General features: G+C 37.9%; 1 protein-coding gene across 2 annotated transcripts in view; it reads right to left on the reverse strand.

Annotated features, from left to right (window-relative positions):
- The window catches only part of TAB2 (TGF-beta activated kinase 1 (MAP3K7) binding protein 2), a 68,866-nt gene that overhangs the window by 36,446 nt on the left and 9,095 nt on the right, over positions 1-23,325 (reverse strand). Inside the window, exon 1 of one of the 2 annotated variants that reach the window (XM_052784765.1) lies at positions 15,735-15,750. The exons of the other annotated variant lie outside the window; for it this stretch is intronic. The gene's annotated coding sequence lies outside the window, so the exon portion shown is untranslated. Of the gene's footprint in view, positions 1-15,734; positions 15,751-23,325 lie in introns of those variants that run through there. 2 annotated transcript variants of the gene reach the window in all.

Below are 23,325 nucleotides of genomic sequence, written 5' to 3' on the forward strand. Positions count from 1 at the left end.
CATAATGTTGAGGCTATTTCTTGGTCTTATGAGAAAGTTTTTCTAATTATTTCTCTGATTTCATTAAGTCAGTCTCCATTTTTTGCTTTTTAACTTAAATTTCTATTTTCTTACTTGTGCAACCCCAGTCTAAACAGTGATTCACTTTGGCACAAGCTGGCCACTGCAATATGGCCCAGCAAGACAGTGGTGTCCACTGCCAGGAAACAAAGACACAGGAAGCAAAGATCTGAAAGTCTTACTCCAACAAAACCTGGTCTTATCTTTAAGAAACTGACCTAGCCAGCATGGGGCTGAGAGGAAGGGAAGGAGGGAGAAAAGCCAAGCTGCAATATATAAAACATATCTCCACTGACCCCCAAAATACAGGCTATGAGTTATCCCCTTCTTCTACATCTCACTGCCTTTTTGGATTTTTTTTTTGGTTAAATCTCAAATGTTTGTATGACTACAGAAAGAAACAAAGGTGAGCATATGTTTCAAGTTCAGGACCAGTTGCACCCTTGACACTCTCTCCAGTTCTTTAAAATTCAAATCAAAACTTACATGTCCTTACTTGGAAGATGTTCAGCTTTGGCAAGTATGATGTGTGTCGTGCCCACCCCCTGCCCCCCCCGTCATGTCTCTCGAATCTGATTAAACCAGGTAAGTAGGCAACTTTAGCTGTGGGTTAGACAAGCAGATGAAAAATTCAGATGGTATTAGTGCAGCCCCATATGAGTTACCACTAAGAGTGGCAAGTGCTTGTCTAAAGGCTGACAGTTGAATCCTCTTACTGAGGATGAAATATAAGGGTAATTATAAGGGTATAAGGTAATATAAAGGATAAGGCTAACTCTTGCCATAAGGAGAAGCTGGAAAAACAAAATTGCTAGGTCTGGAAAACTGATTTGGAGGGAACTACCACCTCTGCTCTCAGACTTAAAAGAATCTTGTTTTCTTTGTCATGTTCCCAGAATAGAGTCAACCAGAGATCTTTCCATCCTTCATTTATTCTATTGCTCTAAGGGTCATTACTACTGCAGCAAGGGCAACACTAATGATAATGCTTTTGAATGCAGTTGTCATGGCACAGTGCCGAAATCTCCTCAAGCCATACAATTAGGAGGGAAACTTATTTTACTAAGTTTCTAACTCAGCCAATGAGATGCAATAACATTTCACAAGGCAAGCAAGAGGTCTCTAGCCTGAGGAATTCTCATTACCAAATTTAAAAAATGAGCTTCTGACAATAGGTATATTAGAACAACAACAATAGAAAAAAAGTCTTTAAAATTCTCATTTCCTGCTACAATAAGGCTACTATGAACAAGAAAATTGCTAAGAATATTCCTTCTGGGTCTTTGCCCTTGCAGCCATGTTACATACTGTTCATCATATTCTACAAACAAGAAGTGAGACCAACGCAATAACTGAATTAAAAGGCCTCAAAAAAGCATGACTGTACTGAAGGCAAATTAAATCTAGTTGTGATACTCTGTATTACTTATAAATTTAAGGGTGGTTCAGTCATGTGACAGCCAAACTCCAGAAATAGTACCTACTCTAAATATATGTTGCTTTTAATTAATTATTCTTCACTTGTATCTTAAATTGGTGTGTAGTGTTCAACGGTTGATACACCTACTGCACAGCAGACTATATTAACGGTGACTTAACTCAGTAAAGACTTTAAATACACATCCACATAAAATAATGTTACTTTTAGGAAAAAAATTAAAAATCAAGCACTGGGAAATTAAGACTAATAAAATTGTAACATCACAATTAAGCCGTATGACGTGTATTCACACACACATCACTCAAGTCCTGCCTAACATCATGCAGTAACTCCACAGAAATGCCAGGAATAGAACTGCACACTGATTTTAACACACTGGAACGCAACCAAAGAAACAATTTCTCTCTTCTTATCATACTCCCAGCTCATTCATCATCTTTCTTTTGTATTTCACTAGGCAAAACACTACACTTCTGAACTATGATATCTTCCGTACAGTCTTATCAGTGCAGTCTCATTGCTGATCTCATTTTAAAACATAGCAGCAATTCTAACTTGTGAAACAAGAAGAATTTTTCCAGGTCATACGGTCAAAATCTCTGATTCCCCATGTGCTCAGCAGGCACTTAGAGAAGAATACTAACATTTTGCAAATCTTATAGGAAGGGCTCTCATATCTGTGGCAGTCATACAACCAGGAACTGTCAAGCACCAGTATACAATGTGCACAAACCACCCGCCCCAGCTTGCTGAAGCCACATTCATGGGGCATTTCCCTGTGATTCACAGCCTACTTTAAGAATGCCTGGTTTATACAAAACACCACTCAAAAGAAAAATGTTGGAATTGAAAAACTCCTAAGCAGTACTACTGGCTTTAGAGGGGCTATCTGCTTAGAGAAAAGCAAAAAGATACCAAGGATAGCTTAAGCAATAGTGTTTTGAGCAAGTCTGTAAGCTATTAAAAGTTACTAACTGTATGATTTAAGAGAAGAATAAATTCATCACATACCACCTTCAGTGTTCTTTCCTATACAGTATAAACAGTTACCTGTACGTACAAATGTATGTTAGATGCCACATACAAGTATAGTTTGAAGCTCTGGTGGTGGAATTTTCGATGCCATTCACATGAAAGCCATTGCTTGAAGCATTAAGATGGATCATCACCAACCCGTAGCTAGCTGTCTGGACTGCTAGCGCACTGCACTAGAAGAGGAAGGAACAAGCGATTTTACTTCCTCCTAGCTGTCATGTATAGTCATGACACCACACAACTTCCTCCTAGTAGTCATGTACAGTCCTCACCATACAAGTTTTTGCTTTTCAAGCCACTGAATTCACATCCACATTTTATGCCTTCATTACCACAAACCAAATCCTTTCACTCATGTTTCAACGAAGATGTAAATGAAGTTTAAGTTGCTTGACCTGTATTCATAACTCAGCATCATTAATTAACCAGTCAATTAAGATTACACTGTGGAACTATCACTCCTGGTATATCAAAGTTTCCTTATGAAACACTAATATCAAAATCATTCACATATGTAATTTAAGTAGATTTATAACAGGCATGGTATGATGGCTAGGACAAGAGGCATTTAGGACAGTCTGAGGTCCAGGTTCTCTTGAGGGTAAGATCCTGCTTTTCTCTCCATTATTACCTGGGCTGGCACTTCCCCTTCCTCCCTTGAGCAAGCACTTGTATGAAAAAATTAGATTACTTATTCAGAATACATCTTAGCCTACTTAGTAATCTCATTTTTTTGGGCTAGGTTAATTTTAACCTAAATCAGTTTCCCAGCCTTGTTCGTCACTCTGCCAATCAAATGCTTGTGCCAACTGGAGCAATAGAGGCTGGTGGAAGCTGTGCCAGCTAAAATCATTCTCAGAACTATGATCTGAAGATTAAAAACTATTTCACAGAATGCTAATGCTTGCCTTCTTCCCTGATGTTCTTCCCTCGAGGAAAAAAAATATTATTTAGTGCCAAAGAAATAAGCTTTTGGAATGTTTTTTAAAAGTATGTCTAGCAAGACAGGTACTTTATTCTCATTTACAATCCAAATGGAAGGAACACAAATTTAACACTTAAAGAACTTTCAGCTCCTGTTTTCAACCTTACCCGCAGTATAAATTATGTGTGGAAGACTAGCTAATCGTTTTTAAAATACATCATTTACAGAGAAACCAGAAGTACCTTTGGACTGTTAAAGAAAGCATCAAACAACAGAACACAAATAGTTCTATTTCATATATACCAGACTCGAGAAAGTATTCAAACAGTTGCTAAGCAGCAGCAGGCTACGGGCATCCCATCAGATTTTAATGTTTCACTGATCATATGTTAAGAGAAAGTTTTGCAAAGTATTTTCTCAAAGTAACTACTTAGCCAGATTTCAACAAAACTATAGTTTGAAAACTTATTGACCAAACACTACAACAACTAAAGCAAATACAGATGCTGTTAGTGTCACAAGTAACACGTATATGTATTTCAGTAGTCTAGAGAAAAAGAATAGAGAACCAAATAAAAGAGAAAGCTTTTAGATTTTGGCAGTGAGCTTTTCCCCTATGGACAGAACAGGCTGTCCCCACAAAACTAGTATTTACCAAACGTGGCCCAACGATCAAATTACACTTTCTTTGGCATTCACCAAGTAGTGAATGCATGTGTCACAAAAAGCCACAAGGAATCCAAAAAGTTTAAAAGTAACTCCAAGTATTCCCTTTACTTTCCACATGCTCCTTTCAGAAAGTGCTCTCAGTTCCCTGCTCTGTATGCAAAAAGTGACTTATTTTATATATTCATATTTCAAGAACAAGTCATTACAAAGAGATTAATTAAAACAATCTAAAAATAATGAAGTAACCTTAAATCATCGGTCCAGGATGGTAATGATACTGATCATAACGCGTCAAAAGCAGGACTTCTCTTATAATTCAGACTGCCAAACTAAGAGAATGATTTATGGCAAAAACATTATGCATGGAAAAAGAAAAAAATTAGTTGCTAAAAAGAGAATTGTGCTCATTCAGATTAAGGACTCCATAAGTAACATTCATCACACTCCTCCTGAAGATTCCTAACATTATTGTTATTTGTTAATTAAATAACAACATTTATTTGGACATACTAATGCAAAATAGTCATCTCAAGTTTTACCAAAACAAACTATTTAAGGCCTTTCATTAACACCCCCCCCCCAAACACTAGTTCAAAATATTTTAGCTAAAATCTACTGGCTTCAATACAAATGAAAGCTGGCTAGTTAGCCACCTAAGAGTTTTCTGATTTTCAACTCTTCAGAGTAATTTCAGAATTAACAATCTAGCCTACTTTGCTTTTGGAGAAGGAGTAGAAAAAAAACTCCTCTGAATATATATGCCCACAACCTCTATGAACCTTTTCAAACCAAGTACAAAGGCCATTTTTGCAGATGCAAACAATGAAGCTCCAGCATTAACATTATTAGATCTGTCAGGCACCTCCTGTAGCACAAGTCCAGAGCACAAGCTACCTTAGCCAGGAAAAGACAGAACCATCTTAAGTTGATTTTGGGGTTTTTTTAGCTTCAATTTCCAGTCTGCTTCTGAGGAATACTCAACAAGTCCACTATCGCTATTCTTCTCACTGTGAGGATAAGATTAAGTGAATCGTCCCCTACGAGACGACTTCAGATCCCCTCTGAGGCGCAAGATCTGCACTGCAAGTTAATTGTCTGGCAGTAATAGTCAAACTTGCATGCTCGTTTACTAAGGAAGTGCTTAGCGATTTAGGGTGAAACTACATGAGAAAGACTGAAAACTTCAGTAAGAGAACGTATCTTTCCTTCTCCCTCCACTTTGCTCCCAGATATTGCAGTTCTGCCATCTTTCTTGCTCTGGTCATGATATTTGTTCACCTCTTCTCTGGGTCAAACTCAAGTGATTAACCTATTAGAAGACAATACCCTTCTTTTTGTTGGATTATTCTTTATGCTTCAGCAGTGATGAGCTGCTGCATAAGCTCAAGCCATCTTGGGTACATTCACCCGTATCACATCCAGCAGATACTAGGGCACACTGGAAGATCCTACCATGCAAAAAGTCTGGAATTGCATTATTCTGAAAGCAAAGATTTCACTGCTAAACTGAGAGAACAATGAAAGAGGCTGACATAAATTACACCCGCTTTCCAAGAACTGTAATTAAGAATCTGAATTACAGACCCTGTAAGTGTGGCTAGACCAAAAGCTGAATTTGAGTAGTCAGTTATGAGCCATGTATTATATTTTAGCAGCCAGCACCAATCAGTGGTATGACTGCACCATTTGTATATTCCACTCCTATTATCTCCCCGTGGGATTGCATATTAAACCAATTCTACAACTAGAATAGGTGCGTAAGAGCAGTGACTGCCAAAGAAACCCAAACCAAGAACATTTCTAAGAAATGTGTGAAAACATATTCTAGGAAGCACTAGCCTCGATTTATGCAACCTCAAACAGACTGGAATTATGTAATTTAAGACTGCTCTGTCTCAAACCACCTCCAACAGCATCCCTGATAAAACAGTATTGAACTGGAATGTTTTCTAAACTTGGGACTTACAACCCTGGAATACTCTGCAATAAAGGACAGCTCCATTTTCATAGAATCACTGAAAAAAAATTAGGTTGCAGGGGACTTCTGGAGGTCAACAGCTCCAAACACCTATTCAAAGCAGGACTAACTTCAGGTTTAAACCAGGTGCACAGGGCGTTGGCCAGTCAAATTCTGAAAATCCCCAAGGATGGTGATTCCACTAGGTTTCTGGAAAACCTCCTCCAGTGATTAATCATCCCCCCAAGAACTTTTTCCTTATGTCCAATTGGGATTTCCCTTGTTGCAATCTATCACTTCTTTTCCTTTTGCTCACCACTTGAGAAGAGTATGCCTCCCCCATCTTGCCTGTAATTCCCATTAAAACAACTTAAGACTATATGTAAGTCCACCTTTAGGCATCTCTTCCCCACATTAAAGATGCTGAGTTTCCTCAGTTTCTCCACATATATCACTAAACATCTTAGTTGCCCTCAGCTGAAATTGCTCTGGTTTGTCAGCATTTCTTGCAATGGCAGGCTCAAGACACTCTGTCAGATGCATCTTCACAAGTGCTGAATAGAAGGAATAATCACATCCTACAATGGGCTGGCTATGTTCGTTCTTATGTCCAGTCTGAAAAGCCCTTTTGCCTATGCTTTGAGAAGACTGACACAGTGGGAAGTACTTTGAAGCCCATTTAGATTTACAGCTGCTGTCTGAAACATGCTTTTTTAAAGCAAGTTTAATTAACTTGAATCTTTTACAGTGCTTTTACATCAGTAATTGTATTCTAAATGAAGCAAAAATAGGTATCTAAAGAAATATAATAATTAGTATAGAAGAGAAAAAGTATTTCTGTTACATGTATAATACTTTCAACCTTTGAATGTACTTCTGATTATTTTGTGAACACAGACACACACAACCCACAGAACCTGGAGAAAAGCATTCAGTTTGAGAGCTGCCGACTTAAGAAAGTGAAGTGGGGAAAAACATGCAGAGAAAAATGAAGGTTATGGGGCTGAATATGCTATGAGGAAGAGCTATAGGAAGAATTATAAGCCTCAATGCATTTCGTGACACCAAGCCCAAATTAAATTCAAACCTCTGTGCCAAGTATTTATCTGCTACTGTTGGGCTCTACGCAGAATCTTAATCAGTAGCTTCTGTGAGCCCCAAATCTCTTTTCCAGAGACCTTTAGATCCCTCTCCACTAACTAGATGTTTACAGCTTTCAGTGGAATTTGGTTCCCTTTGAGTAAGACTTACATCTTTCTAGCCCAGACAAATGTCCCCTCTATACAGAGAGAACCCATTTATATATCTGAAATTCAAATTTTAAAATGCCAAACTTCTTAATGCCAAAAATCAAAGCCACTGCTAACAATATTTTCACAGTCGGAAAGTTTTAGATGCCAGTACAGACAGTGAAAAACCTTTTTCAATATCTTATACTGAAGTTCAGGAAAACTTTTCAAGGCCCACATCTTCCCATGTCATAGCAGCTAGCAGATCTTGCTCTGCCTTTGTGGACAAATGCAGGATGGCCATTTGTTGACTAAGAGAACAGTGAACCTTTTAAGTGAAAGAGCATACAGATATCAAAAAGGGCTACTATGAGTTGTTACTGGCACCAGTCATTATGAAACCAAGTAAAAAAAAAAAAACCAAACCCCAACCAAACCAAAACCAAATTGTTTCAGAAGTACTTTTAAACTTCATTTTCCCCCCACTGCCTTGAAAAGAAGTTTCTTTCCAGTAAGGAATGGAAACTGCTACACTTTCCATGAAATAAAAGTTACCACCATGTTGCAAATTAATGGCTAGTTATTTTAAATGAGGTGGTATAGTTAATTCCTTATGTGGAAAAAAACCGATTAGATATATTTTGAAATGCTGTGGCTTCCTCTTATCCTACAGATCTTCCAGAAAGCCTACTGATTAGTCTTGAGAGACAGACATGCAATCACTTTTGGTCATTACCTGAGAAGTCCTCAGGACAAAAGCAGACAACAGCCTATGAAACAATATTGAGAGACTACACCTCCTTTGAGCTTAAATGTCTTTCTACCTTACCCTTAAAGCTATGTTCAAGCTGTAAAGAAGTCAGTAATCTGCCATTGGAAATGTCACATCCTCATTCTGATACTGTCAGGGTACCCTTATACACATTTTAAAAAAGGAACAGTTCTAGTGATTGGGCCACTGAGGGAATCAAAACAGTCTAAAATTCCAGGCATCCCTGGAAACCGGCCTAGTCTGCAGATGATGAGGCCTCTCACCCCCTATTATTATACAACAGTATTAATGACACTGAACAAGACATCTTAACCATTTCACCGGGAGCCACAGGGGACAGATACAGCAGCTTGGTTGATTGGCGTCTAACAAAATCACATCTGGACAAATTTTCAAGACATCGCAGCATGAATTTTGACCGTACTGTGCCTTTTTACATCAATAACAGCTATACAGGTTTAAAATACATGACTAATTTTAGTCCCTGTAAGAGAGGCTTAGTGACACGGGCCACAGAGAGCATCCAAGGAAGCAAGCCTTCCACAGAATCCACTGAATTTGTCATAAAGCAACACAGGTTATGAATAATTCAAAACTAATAAACCTACAGCCATTCCATTTCACAATATTAAAACATATTCTGAAATATTCCCACTTGCTTCATTGTTTCAGCTACAGTAAACTCAATCCCTTTTTACCATCAGTGAGTCCTAACAGGATTGATTGCTCCAGCCAAATCAAAACTAAATGCCAATACCATCAACATAAGAGGCAAGCTACAGGCCCATGTCTTTCAGGTACAAAACAACATACTCTAGAACAACAAAATCTACCATGAACACTGCCACTTCAGTTACATGAATTCAGAATGAAGAACTATGAAATGCTCCTAGGCCTGGGTTAATAGTAAAATTAATATGTATAATAGTAGATTAAAATATATTCTATCCACTATGTTTCATAGTAAAAACTAATCTAACAATAAATTACTTGAACTCTACAACAATAAATGTAACTTGCCTTTTAAAAAAAAGTATTCCTTGTATCTCAATTTATATCATAAGAGAAACAAACGCAGTTCTCCTAACTTAAAATTCTATAAAGAAAACTCCCTTACAAACAACACTGGACGTTAGAAATTTATTTCTTACAGATTCAAGAGCAAGGGAAACTACTATTACGGTGAAATGAATTGCCCATATGCCTTTTCCAAATTTGGAAGAAATTCTGCATGAGTTTTCTTTATAGCTTCTGAACTATTGCATAATTTTCTCAAATACAGAGATTTTAGCAATTTCACTCTTGCACAGATCAGTAAGTTTATCCACACATTAAAATTTCTCTTCAGTGCTTAGGAAAGCTACAAAGAGTCAGCAAAAAACTGTCTACAAAGAACAGATTTGTGTTTCCTTTCCAAGCCACAAGAAGTAGAAGTTTAGGAGCTGGTTTCCCCCTCCTCCATTTTAATGAAACCTTAAACTTTGCGTAATTATAAAAAGCTCCTTCCAGTTGTTGCCATAGGGATAGTGAACTCTTAAAGGAATATGCAAAGCACAAATTTCTACTGTAACACTACCTTACATTTCTCAATCGATTTGTAATTGTTTGGCATTAACATTACATAAGTAACATTTGATGAAATCGTTTAGAATACTAGTTTGTTGCAAAACCTAAGATTTCCCATTGTCCCTGTGTTACAAAGCCCATTCCAGACGGATATTTGGAAGTTGAATTGGGCAGAAGGCAATCCAAACACTAATTACCAAATGAAATCAATGAAACCTGGTTTATAGGCACATGTGAGCTTAGATATTTATCAGCTTAAAGAGTAAAAAATATGAAATACTGTAGCATTTTTTTTAAATCTTATAAATACACTATTAGTCAAATATGACTGAAGGAAGCCCACCTTAGCTGAATGGTACCTGAATACAAAGAAATGTAACAGTTTTAAATTATTCTTCACTCTGTATCATATCTACCAATATACAGAATTACAAATTGTAAAAGCAAAGCCTAAAAAAATTCAAATTCTTTAACTATTTCAAGTAAGACAGAATACTTGCCTCTTCCCCCCCCATTTATAGCATCAGACTGAGAAGTGAAATAAACTAATACCTAAAACAAAAGAACCACCAGATCAGAAAAGAAATTAAAGAATCTAATTGCCTGACTGCAGGAAATTTGACAAATAATAAGAGAGCCAAAGTTTCCAGACAAAGAATCAAAACATTTTGATGCTTTCTTTCCCAAGTGGACCCATAGCTACATAATCACCTTTCTAAGTGTGTAGTGACAAAAAAAAGAATTCTTAAGAAATTCTGTATTATCTCCTGAAGTCTTAAACCTCTTCTTCAGAGCTTTTAGCTTCTTATTGAATCTACTCAAGAACTGTGAATCTCATTTCTTGTAAGATTTCCTGTTGCCTTCACCTTCAAAAATAAAGATTGCTATTAATCCTTCATCATCTGCAGGAATACCGATGTGGTTAAAGATGGAAGCAACTATCTCAACATTACATGTATTCCAAGCAGACAGCACAAATAAACAGAGGATGCCTTGATTTTATAGTTCTTCCATTTTCTAATGATCCACAGTAGTTCAAATCAGGTTTTTTACGTAAAGAATAATAATTTTTAAACAGAATTGACAGACATGTTGTATGTATTATGTATTTTGACAACATAGAAGTATCAGAGCAAAACCCACAATTATCCTTTTCTCCATTCCACAATCAAAATAAACTGTACTGATGAAAGCTGCATCTGTGTGAGGAATATTTTGCTAGCATGGTGTAACTGTACCAGCAAAACACCTAGAATACACAGATTAAGCCATAGGCTACAGTTTCACAACACTTTTTCCACTACAGTACCAGCTTAAGCAGTCCTCATCCCTCAGCTGTGCTGGCACAAGTGTTTGTGCAGCTGAGCAGTGAGGCTGGTCAGGGAATCGATCCAGGTTAAAAATAATATTTTTCTGATGGTAAATTCCACAATCTGCTTTGCTGCATAGCCACCTGGAACATTAACCAGCTATACTACTGCAACTGAGGGGCAAGGCAGGAATAAGAAGCTAAGATCAGGGCAGCTCATGCCAGCGCTGACATGGAAAGAAATGCTCATGAAACTACACCCTTGGTCTTTAAATGTTTTGGCATTCCCTGATTAAGTGCATTATCCAAATAGTGCAGAATAGAAGAATACTACCTCACAAATGTACAAAAAGAAAAAAAGCCCAGGAGGCTTCCACCCACTTCTCAGGAAATACTATGCAAGGGCTATAAGAAATTGTCTTAGGAACCATTATTTTTTAAAATAGAAGTTGCAAACTGCTCCACTCCCCCCTCCCTGCCATCATCATTATCATTCCCTCTTTGCATGGAACAAGTGTATTCTATCATTTACTGTTTCTTTCACTAGTTCACACACAAAACCTGGTATTGGATCTCTGCCTTTCAGGCAAATGGGCAAGATGCTACTGCATTTGTTCTCTTAGCAATCAAAGAGGAATTTGTTCTCCTGGGCAATGGAAAAGGAGGTGAAAATAAACTGTAAGCTAGGACAGTAATATCTGATTACAGCACCTTTATATGTAAGCACATTTTCTGTGCTATGATAAAGCAACAAGACTAAAAAAAATACAACTCATCTCACAATACTAGTTACTGCATTTGTGTAAGGGCTACACTCCACCTCCTTGATAAGATTTTAACCTTCAGCAGCAATAGGACAAGCTTTTCTGTTAGTAATCTGCTTTACTCCTCAAGTTTTTCAGTCCAAAGGAACTATTGGATAAACATGTCTACAAGGCCACAAAAAGGTATGAACCCCTGCTGGTTGTGCTTTATTGATATAAATGCTTTCTACTCTTGGGGACAAGAGCTATTGGCATACAAACGGCTCAAGTTTATCACTACATGGATAAGGCTTCCAAACAGAAGCTGGTTTACATCATATAAGCATGGCATGCAAGACACAGGGAGCACACACCTGTGTCTCAACCATGTTCAAAAGCAGCATCCATGGCGCATAATCACCTTCCTCCTTCTGGTTACAGCAGTTTTTTAAAGGATGGCAGTTAGCATCTGAAAGCAAGTATAAGCTTTTAGTTAAAAGAAAAAAACCTAATTTGGGGAGCAGTTCATAACTTATTCACACATACATGCTTCACATTTAGGCAAGTTTCTGTACACATCTCAGAAAAGTGAATAAATCAAATATATCTTTTCAAATGTTTAAATTGAAAACATATCAAACAGCTAAGTCCAACTTCTATAGGTTCTTTCTATGAATTTGCTTCAAAGCATTCATGAGATATTTTAATATTATCAACTTAAAGAATAAGGGAATAAATGTATTTTTTTCACCTGTTAACTTCAGATGTTTATCATCAGATTTAATTCAAAGTACAGTTTAGAATTTCAAAGGAGGAATACTGTAATCAAAGTATAAGTCTTATAAAAATTATTCTGAATCAATATTAATGCCAAGAATACACTGTACTCTTTCCAGCCATCACTGGGCACACGTGAGCTTAGATATTTATCAGTTCTCAGAGATGGATCATGAGCAACAGATCTTGTTTAGTATTTTGATCTTTTAGTAAACTTCCAACAGATATTACAATATAACAAACCAGTAACAATAATGCCTGAAAATATGTTGACTCAGGACTTTTTTTTTTTTTTTTTTTAAACCTCAAGCAGGAATGAATTTAGTGTGAAACACTGACACAGGCTTAATTCAGGTTAAGACAGAGTTACCCTCTATCTTGAATACAACTTATCCCACCATAGATCCTTATCCTCCTAGGAGTTAAGGTTGTGCAATTCCAAGTCCATTCAGATAAAATTACTGGCCATTAAGTGTGCAATTGTTCAGCAATTAAGAGGCACAAAATAATGATACGCAATGTATTTGTCAGACCTGGACCAAATGATCTTAAACTACTGATCGTCCTCTAGCATAACTCCACAGCAGTCTATACTGTAAAGGAAACACCACCCTGAAGTCCCAAAACAGCAGGCTGATTTCTCACCTGGTCTGAACGCACCTCTTCAGGGGTCAGGTTTCACTGCACTGCTCTTATGGTGTGAATTCTGATAAACTCACAGTTAAACTAAACTGTAGTCTGTGAAACCTGTGAACATACAACTTTATTTAGGTACTTGTTCTAGCACCTTATCACAGTTGTACAAGACCAGGTAAGAGTCATGAATTTTGATGTGGCCAAAAAGCCATGATGTGGCCAAAAATCAAAAGCTAGCAAGCCACCTTAAGTAACCCTTCTTGACTTGTTTATCATATACCTGTCCTCATCCCTCCGCCCCCCCCAGCCCCAGTTCGGCCCAGTTCAACAGGTTGCTGCTGCCACCTACCGGGAGAGCTCTTGCCCGCCTTTCTCCGCCACGCCAGCTCTGCTCTGGCCCTGCTGCTCACTGGACCCTTGGAGGAGGCAATTCCATTTACTAGTACAGCAGAAAGTTATTTTTTGGTGGGTGAGGGAGAGCCTGAATGAGTCTCTAGCAAACTGAGCTGGCTGGAAGAGGGACCTAAGAAGTGCCAGTACAAGCCCACAGGTAGGGGAAGACTACAGACTGGGGATGTATTTCTCTTGTTAGGAGGGGGCTGTTAGACTGGCACTCTATTCAAGCAGAATGACTGCTGACCTCCAGAGCTAACAGCCAAATAGCATGTTGCTAGTTATAAATAAAGCGACCAGTGCCACTGCTATCATCAACAAATACCTAACCATACCAATGTTGCTGACAGAAACCATAAAAAGTTCATTTCTCAAGCCTACTACTTTCACATAGACATCTAAAGGCACTTGAGCCTTTAAAAAGAAATGCTTAACTGACTTTAGGTACCTTCTATTATCCTTGGTCTTGCATCATTTTATGATTATAATCTGAAGTACCAAATTAATATGAAATAAAGATCATACGTATTTGATTCCAAGCTTTCAATGAATCTCCAGAGAGTTAAGACAAACTACTCCTTTGTTAGCAATTGGGCTAGTACCCATCAGTCCGGTAAGAGAACAGAAAGTGATCTCCGAACACCAATTCATCTTTCCACTGTAAGTCCCCTGAAGTTGCAAGTGAACTAAGGCAAAGAGACTAAAATCAAGACAGGCCAAGTGTTAGATATTCCATGAACACATCCACAGAACAGTTCTACCCCAACATGGCGGGGGGGGGGCGAGAGAATCTGTTACCTACATCATGAAGCATGAACAAAGCATATCAAGTAACTGAGCTGTACAGGTATCTGGTAATTCACAAAAATAACAGTTTCAAGCTTGGCACCAGACGTGCAATCGTGACACTTTTGCTCAGATCCGTATTTTACCACTCAGTCACTCAGTTGTGAAAACCCTTCAGAATACCAAGTTTTCAACTGGATAGTTATACAACTGTAACCTTACAACAAATGTAATTCTGCATCAATTATAGTCATCATCAGCATGAAGCTGACTAGAAGTGTTTGTAATTCCAGTTTTAAAAGAAACAGTCACCAAAAGATTGCCACAACCACATAACAATGAGCTTTGCTTTTCTGAAAGGCTTCAGGCAAGAAAGAAAGAAGAAAGGAATTCTTACCAGTATCATTTCTTTTTCTCTCTTTCACTTTGGTTTATTCAAAACAAGCAGCAGTTATACCCTTTAATGGAGCAGACTAAGTGTTAGAGGCTAAGTGTTGGAAAATTCTAAAGTATATGGGAAGACACTAGGCTCCACAGTCTCTGCCTGACAACATGGAAGGCAAAAGAGCAAAACCAGTCTAGAAGGTTAAGACTCTGAGCAGTTAAACTCAGCACAGACTTTCAGTTTCACATTTGGTGGTAATGCTTTTCTACATATTCTGACAATTTTATCTGACTGAAGGACTTGGAGGAGAAGGAACTTACTCTTGCAGCCCTGTCCTCATTTCTCTCCCGTTTTCCCCTTTCATTTCCACATCACCCAGAGTTCACCCATACCAAAGGAAAAAAATAGAAGCATTCAAAATTAATCTAGAAAACCCTGGATTCTTGTGTTTTTTAGATTTGTTTTGGGTTGGGTTGGTTTTTAAAAAGATTCTCCCCCCAAATTTTTAACCTTGAATTTTTATACATGCAGGCTACGTTCTGCAGCCTTGAAGGACAGAAGCTTGTGTTTTAAGAACATTCAAATTCTGACTTCAGGAGCTGGGGCTCAAAGAACACTAAGTATCACGCAGCTCATTGAAAAACCACTAGAGCTGGCACAGTGGGGTTTTCTGTTACTTGCTGCTGTAACCTCTTCATGCACATCCTACCAGTAAACAAAAAATATATTCAGAAATTATAGAACAAATATATTCAGAAACCAACACTTCAATTACCCTACATCCTTTTTTTCCCCACACTCTCATCTGTTAAAGAGCAACCAAAACAAGAAATTTCACTTTCCGGTCATAATAGAAATTCCACTTGCTACCATCAGCAGGACAAAACCAGCTACGGATGTAGTCTGAAACAGACCTGTCACTATAGGCTGGAGGAAGAGGTTAAAAACAGGTACAGAAAGAGCACAGCACAGATTCCCTTGTAGGACACTCAGGAAAATGAATAGAGGAGAAAGGTCCTGAGAAACAATCACTAATGAGAAAAAAAAAAACCTCACATAGCAGACACTCAGTTTAAACTGCAGACATTTGGAGGGGGACAGGTGACTTAACGCCTACTAGAAACAGTCTTCGACTACCCTCTATAGTATTCCTTTAACCTATGTGTTATTGATATAAATTCTACCAAGTACTGTTTACAACTACAAGGTCCCCAATATAAAAGTCCATGTGCCTACGACTCACTGATCCAGTCCTTGGAAACTGCATCTGTCCTTGAAAGATAATCTTACTGGCTCCTCTGCCAAAACTCTTATCTACCTCAAAACGTTAAGACACCAACATGATTTTGCTCAGTCTCTCCCCCTCATTCTTCAACATTTTAAATTTCATTCTCTCAGTCCATGAAAGAAGTGACTGAGCTGCAAAAAGAAAATTGCCTCAGCAGCTACCTACATGAAGTTGGATGATGAATTTAACATGTAGGGACAGTAACAACAAAAAATGTCCCTTTTTTGTCAAGGAAAGAAAAAAATAAATGTAAACAAACACAATCATAACTGAGAAAAGAGGAGTAAAAGTCTCAGAACAGATTATCAGAGAAGACCTCCACACACACAGTTGTTCAGTCTGATGCCTCGACTCACTAATTGCTCAAATACTGATAAAGGCAAATGTCTGTTCTCCATGCATGTTATTAAAGGTAAAAATAAACAATGCATATGGAATAACCAAATAATTTAATTGTTACCAAGACATTTAAGTAATTATATTGCAAATACCTGAAAACTATAATCATGGTTTCTTAACAAAGATACTTAGAACACCACTATCCCTAACCGCTGAAGAAAGAGGGAAGAAATGAAAAAAACCTCTCTCTCATGAACATCTGTAATCACCAGGCTTCTTCTTCTTCAAAAAAAAAACAACAACCCCACCCAAAAACCCAACCAACCAACAACAACAAAAAACCCCCAAATGAACAAAAAAAACCCCGTGGTGACGAAAAACTACCAATTCCTTTCCCTCATTTAAAAAGTGAGGAAAGAACCTTGAATCAGAACTGTCATGAGATCTGAATCCAACCATAAAAGAGATTAAATGAATCATTTAAGCCTAATCAAAAACTAGTTTGTTCAGAATATTTGGGCACAGAATTAGATTCTCCAGCTTTTCAAAGAAAGCAGTCTCTGTCTTCCTCTTTACACCTTTCACATACAGCATAATTCTTTCTGCTCAAGAGCTTCAATTAAAATGTTTCCTTACAGACAATACCACTTCAAAACATGCATACTACTTCAATCCAGAAAATAAACAGTCAGTATATTAAAGCATTTCACACATCAATTAAAGTGTACCATGCAAAATTATTACACATGTCACAGTCTAAATCTGTATCAAATGGAAAAGCAGAAGTCAGAGAAAATTATTTCTTTTTGAAATGTAAAGGTTTTTTTGAGGTAGAAAATGACTGGCTAAAGCAATCACTCATAGGTTTCTCTTATTTCAGTGAAGTAAAAGCAGATTTTGGCTATTTTAAGGATTTGGGGAAAATTTCCATGCAAGAATTTATTCAAAGAGGTTATCTTTTGAGAACAGCAGGCTTAAAGATATAGTGTAATAACCAAACATACGATTAAAAGCTACATCCAAAGATAAAATAGAACACATCTTCAGTTTTGCATATTGCTGTACTTCATTTTACCCATACTTTCCAGAAAAAATTACTACAATTATTAAGGAAAAATGTTTGAACTTTCCTTGCTAAGCTTATAATCAATATTAAACTCTCCTTTTTTCATTTTGCCACACTTAAGTTTTTCCAATTACACTTGGAACTGGCATAGTAGGAGAAGCCTCAAGGCAGTATCAAACCCAACTCTCTTGCTCTCCTCAGGCATGACCAATGATACCTTGCCCAGCAGCCCCCAAAACAGTTAAGTCTCTTGTGGTTAACTCCCATTCCATAGCATTTTGATCAGCTGAGAGGTGGGTAGGGGGAAGGAAGCTAATGAGCAAAGAAAAAAAACAAACCCCACCCACTCCTTGAAAGTACACTGATCATTTTCAAAACACTTCCACCTTTTGTAATAAACAGGACAGTATCACCTATCACTACCAATTAGTAAAAAGAGTAAAATGTGTGACCACTATCAGGCACTTAAGTATTGATGAGAAAGTCCCATGTCCTATTTCCCACAGAAATAGATGCAAGCAGAATGAAAGGTCTGAAGCAACTGTACCAGTGGGCATGTAGCCAGATAATTAAGTAGCTAAGTACCATGAGCTCCAACTTCCCTCATGTTCCCTAATCATAATAACATTTACAACTACAGGGCAAATTCTACTCCCTTCTCATTCACCCTGGGTGACTCACCTTGAGAACCATCTCAGTTTATTTCATGAACTTTGAGATTTAATTTCCCAGCAACCCTCATGCTATTCTCTCCTGGTCAAGAAGCACAAAGGATTGTGTCACACACACACTTTTACTTCTGGGCTGCTTGAATATTTTCTTTTCGATTCTTCCCCTCTTTACAAAACTCAAACAATTTCTTTAATTGATGGGAGAGGTGTTGCTGGTAAATCCAGTGTTTGGGTAAATACCTACTGAAAGACTGGCAAAAAATAAACTCCTTTTTCACTTTAGTCAGGGATTTGACTTGTTTACTAATGTATCATTTACTCATAACGTTTCAATGACAGTAAGGCAGGGTATTTCAGCCACTCCTTAAAATGCAGTTCCAAAACAATTCAATACTGCCACTGTCATTCCTCCTGCTCCCAGGCATGCATTCCCCCTCTCCCTCCTGTGATCTAAGCCAATGCTGGCACTCATCTGATCCTGCAGCAAGCCCGTTCATGGAGCAAAACCAGCACAGGGGAAAGGCAGTGTTAATTTTCTGCTAGTTTAGTTTTGAGTCAGATGAATGCCAGTGTGAACACAGGGGAAGGAGCAAAGCCAACTTACACTGACTTACAAATCACACCCTTCGTTTTTCCTGAGGGTAGTCTTGGAGGAGGGGGGAAAAAACCCAAGCTTGTACTCAACACTAAAAGAGACTTTTCTGATTATTCATTACCTTTAGCACTAGAATAAACATTTAGCAAGTTAAACATCTAGCCCAACCATACAAGGCTGTCTCTGGCAGCTGTTACAAACAACCAACAATGCAGGCCTGTAGGGTAAGAGGAAGGAAGAGACAGAGAAGTTCTACAGAAGCAACACAGAAAGGGTTAACAGCAGCAAACCACTTCCTTGAGTTGTTAGCAGCTAACTGGAAACAGCTGTGTTAAAAGCACCTGAAATGAGAGCAGGTGGAGAAGTTTCAGAAAGACTGGTAGGACAGTACCCAGGGAAGCTACCACCAAGTGGTAGGGAAGAAAGACCTGCAGCTATTTAAGACAGCACCATGAAGAAAAGCATGGCCACAGAAGTCCCCTTTTCTGTTTGTGCTTTTCTCTAGAAGGGGAATTGAGGCCCTTGGATATGAAGGGTGCCCATATTAGGAAGAGGCCTGCAGCTGGGCTGCCACAGTTTTAGGCTAACAGAGCTTGACTTTGTATTTAAGTGCAGTTATCTTCACCTGTGAAACTACACTGGCAGAATGTCCTAGGGTAAGAGAGGACTACTTTGACAGAATAGCTGAAAAGGGGGAAAGAAAGGGAGAAGTGTGGTCATGGAAACTAGGAGTTGTTTTCTCTTTCTTCTCTGTTAGTTCCCAAACTAACATAGGTAAGGACAAAACCAAGACCACCGTTGCAACATTTGGGAGGAAGCCTCTAGTTTCCACTTATTTTCTGCCAACTTCATAGTAATAGGGAAAAATAAACAAAAATCCATTAACCTGGAAAAAAAAAAACATACACCAAGATGAAGTAACAGACACTGACAGGCAAGAGTCAAACAGAAATACTCATGGTGGTGCCAACACAACTTATTGTTCCTGTTGCTTTTCTTCAAGGAGCACATTTTATACACAAGAAGGGAAAAGCAACGCAGACGTAACCAGCTGTTCCTCTAGCTCCCAATTATTTTTCCATACTTTTCTTCCAGAATAAAATACAGATTTCCTACCTAGGAACTGATACTACATCATTTTAAAACTCGCTATTTTTCCCGAGTTTCCCATGTTTCACGATGAACTTTCTTCAAAGAAGAGAAGTACACTACTTGTTCTCCAACGTTCTGTAAAGGAAAGAAAGATGCAATCACTGCACTTTCTGCTATGTAAGGGACTAACACCCTTTTCTCTGCACTCTACTCCACACGGGATTCAGGAAGAAGAGAGTAACAAGGGAAGCGGAGAGGAAAGCTGAGGAGAGCAGAAATACCTCCAGTATTCAAGGCTTCTCAATACATACTGTTTCCTGCTGTTACAACCTTTAAAAGATGGCCACTAACCCCTTTACAAATCAACCTATCTTCTGCCTTTTCTACCTTAAACAGTATCTCCTTACAAAGATCCTGACACCAGATACAGGCAACAAGACAACTGGATACTCAGAAGGAAAAAATTAAAAATAACCTGAAAAAGGCAAATGAGCAAAGTAATACAGGGAAGTTGAGAAAGAATAGAAAAGATGCCTCATAGCGCAAGGTGAGTAAACGGCTTTTAACCTTGTAAGGTCCTCCACTTCGTCATGCTGCTTGGGAAGAAAAACGACTCCCACAACAGAAGCAGGATTTACAGAAGACTAAAATCCACATTAAAAAAATCCAGAACATTTGCAACTAAGATTCTGTCCCTGTCTTATTCCTATTCCAAGGCCCTTTCTTGCAAACTATGGACAGGGCGGGCAGAGGGAAAGTGCAGAAATAAACCACTGTTTAAAAATCTAGAAGTCAAGATTACACCATCATCTAGCAGCAAAAATAGAAAAGGGTTCTCTCTGAAACTGACATACATGTATTATTAAACTACACAATCTAACAAACCTTTTTAATTATAAAACTGACAATATTTTGGACATATTATTAATACATGACAAAAGTAAAAAAAACACATTTACCTAATTGCTAAAATGACAAATTTTGTTATTAACTTGCCAATCATTCTAAAAATTAGATAATTTCCCACTCCCTTTATTAAACACTTAATCTTCCCACTCAGATTTTGACCTTCCCCTGTGTTTTCCGGATATTCTATCACCTTGTAGCCTTTAGCTAAGAAATTAGCTGTGTTTTATCTTTCTCTTTATATTTTTTAGAGTTTAACTCCAGTTGTAAGTAGTACATAGAAGTAAGAAGAATCATTAAGTCTCAGTGTTTAAAGTTATCTTCTAACCACAGATATAGCCAGATATCAGGTATGTTCAGGAAACTAAAGCAAAAGCTGAGATCCCATTTTATTAAAAAACAGACTAAACTCCATGGAGGAAAAGTAACTCTGCTAGTCTGGATAGCTCTTCACAACTTAAAACATACTAATACATTTCTTGCATTTGCAACAAAGATAAGAGGCCTGTTAATAGAAGTAGACCGACTTTTGAAAGATAAGATGAACAATGTCACACAGATAAAGTGGCAAAGGATTTGTAACTATTATACTTAGCTTCATATTTCAGAAGGATTCAATTTTTCACCCATTCCAATTTTCTAATGCTTGTCCTGCAAAAATACTAAGCCATGGGTTACAGGGAGGCATAATTTAAAAATGGAGATGTGGACTTTTCACAGGAGCTGGCAAGAACAAAGGTATGAAAAAACTCTTGTGCTTTAATTTTGTGATAAAAAGCACAATTTTCCCCCATAAATGAACAGCAAAGTAGGTATTACTCCTTCCAATTACATATAGTTTAATTCTCACAATAGGTTCAGAAAGTATGACAAAGCAGTGACAATAAAGTCTTAAGTTCAGAAGGCAAACAAAGCTGCATTGCTAGGCTTCTCCTAAATCAATTTAAAATGCTAGTCAATACATGTACATCAGAAAACAAAGCCACAAGAGCCAGAGAAGCTGTACTGCAACAGCAAAACATGAAATGAGAAAGTGCTTTTGAAACCAGTGAATTTTGACAGTCTGAGCAGTCACTGTAGGCATTCTGCAACATTCATTGACATGACAGTGTAAGGTGATGACTTGCCCTTATCACAAACAGGCAGCAGCTTGAAGTTACACAGACAAAGCTGAAATACTATTTTGCTCTAAGACTCCTAAAAACTTCAAACCAGAAGACAACTGTTTTTTAATTAACGAGATCCCATGCTAGGATAACTCTGGATATTTTTCTAGCTTCAGTATTTTTTTCAGTATGAACCGTATTATGTTGAGTCAAGTTGCAGGTCTCGATCTCATTTGCGTTGGCAAGAATTTCTCCACTCATTGATGGGGAGTGGAAAAAACATTCCGGAGAGTTGCCATTGGCTCTACACTGAAGAAACACAAGCTACAGTTTGGCCTGTTCTCTTGGCCAGTTTCAACAGGAAGGAAGCCTGTAGCTCCATCAACTCTGCTAACACCATTAAGTGGTACTTTAAGATACTCTCTGTTGCAGTGAATTTACTTGAAACTAAAATCTGAAAGAAAAAATTAAGCAAAACCAATGTAACAAACTCAACCAAGAAACAAGAAAGAAGTAATGTCAAACTTCAGCACCTAGATAAGGCTTAAACAGTTGTGTTTTGTACATCATTTTGCACACACATGTACATTTACATTAAGCTTTAGCTTGAAGAAGTTTAGTATCTGCCAGCCTAGAATCTGAACATGCAGGCCAGATCGGCAGCTACTATATGTTCCAAAGTCCATCCAAAATCTGCAATTTAAAGAAAGACAACACCTATACACCGATTTTAATTTACTCATCTTTAAACAAAGCTTTATATTCACTAACATGGCTGAATAGCAGATTATAATTTAATAGATTCACCAATTTCCTCTCATAACCATTAAAGGTTATAAAAAGCTCTAACTCAAGGCCAGCTCAAATAATACTCCCCTGTAGTATGCAGGCAAAATGAAGTATCTTTACAAAAGATCTGGTTTGCTATCCCATTTTAACCACATCTTTTCTCAAGTGTCGACAAGTGCTGCACCTCTTTTCTAAATGATTCTGTCCATCTTTCTCTCTTTCCATAGTTTACACACCTCAATGCAGTTATGCTTATCTATTAGCCACACTTTTACCAGTCTCAATGGGACCTGAATTTCCTACTCCACTGCAAAACTGGACTACAGCATTTAAAGACTGAACACCTTAGAAAAACCTAGCCGTTCTTACTGACAAAGAGAAGACTGCTAGGATTCTTACAGGCACCATCACTTGCAGCTCACTTAAATCATGCCTGTTGAAAGCATTTAAGACTCCTTGATTATCTCTAGGGAACAGCAGAAAGATTACTGTTACCATCTTTCACCCAGGTAGGCCACTGGTAAAGAATCCACATATGTGGGTTCTGGGGTGAAGTCAGTTCAACTAGTTCCTCTCCTACTTTTTGAAGAGCTAACTTTTAATTTGCATCATTTCAGTGACTGTGTTGGTGACCCTGTAAACAGCTGCAGTGCCACACTGGTCAGAGATGAATTCTTGAACTAGTCTTCCTGCTTGTCTATCCTAGCACATCTCTTAGGCCTACAGTTTCATGAGAGGCTTTCTTCATCAACAGTATCAGCTTAATAAACTCTTATCTCTTCTTCCACTT

This window comes from Harpia harpyja, chromosome 4 (genome assembly GCF_026419915.1).
Source record: "Harpia harpyja isolate bHarHar1 chromosome 4, bHarHar1 primary haplotype, whole genome shotgun sequence".
Classification (NCBI taxonomy): domain Eukaryota; kingdom Metazoa; phylum Chordata; class Aves; order Accipitriformes; family Accipitridae; genus Harpia; species Harpia harpyja.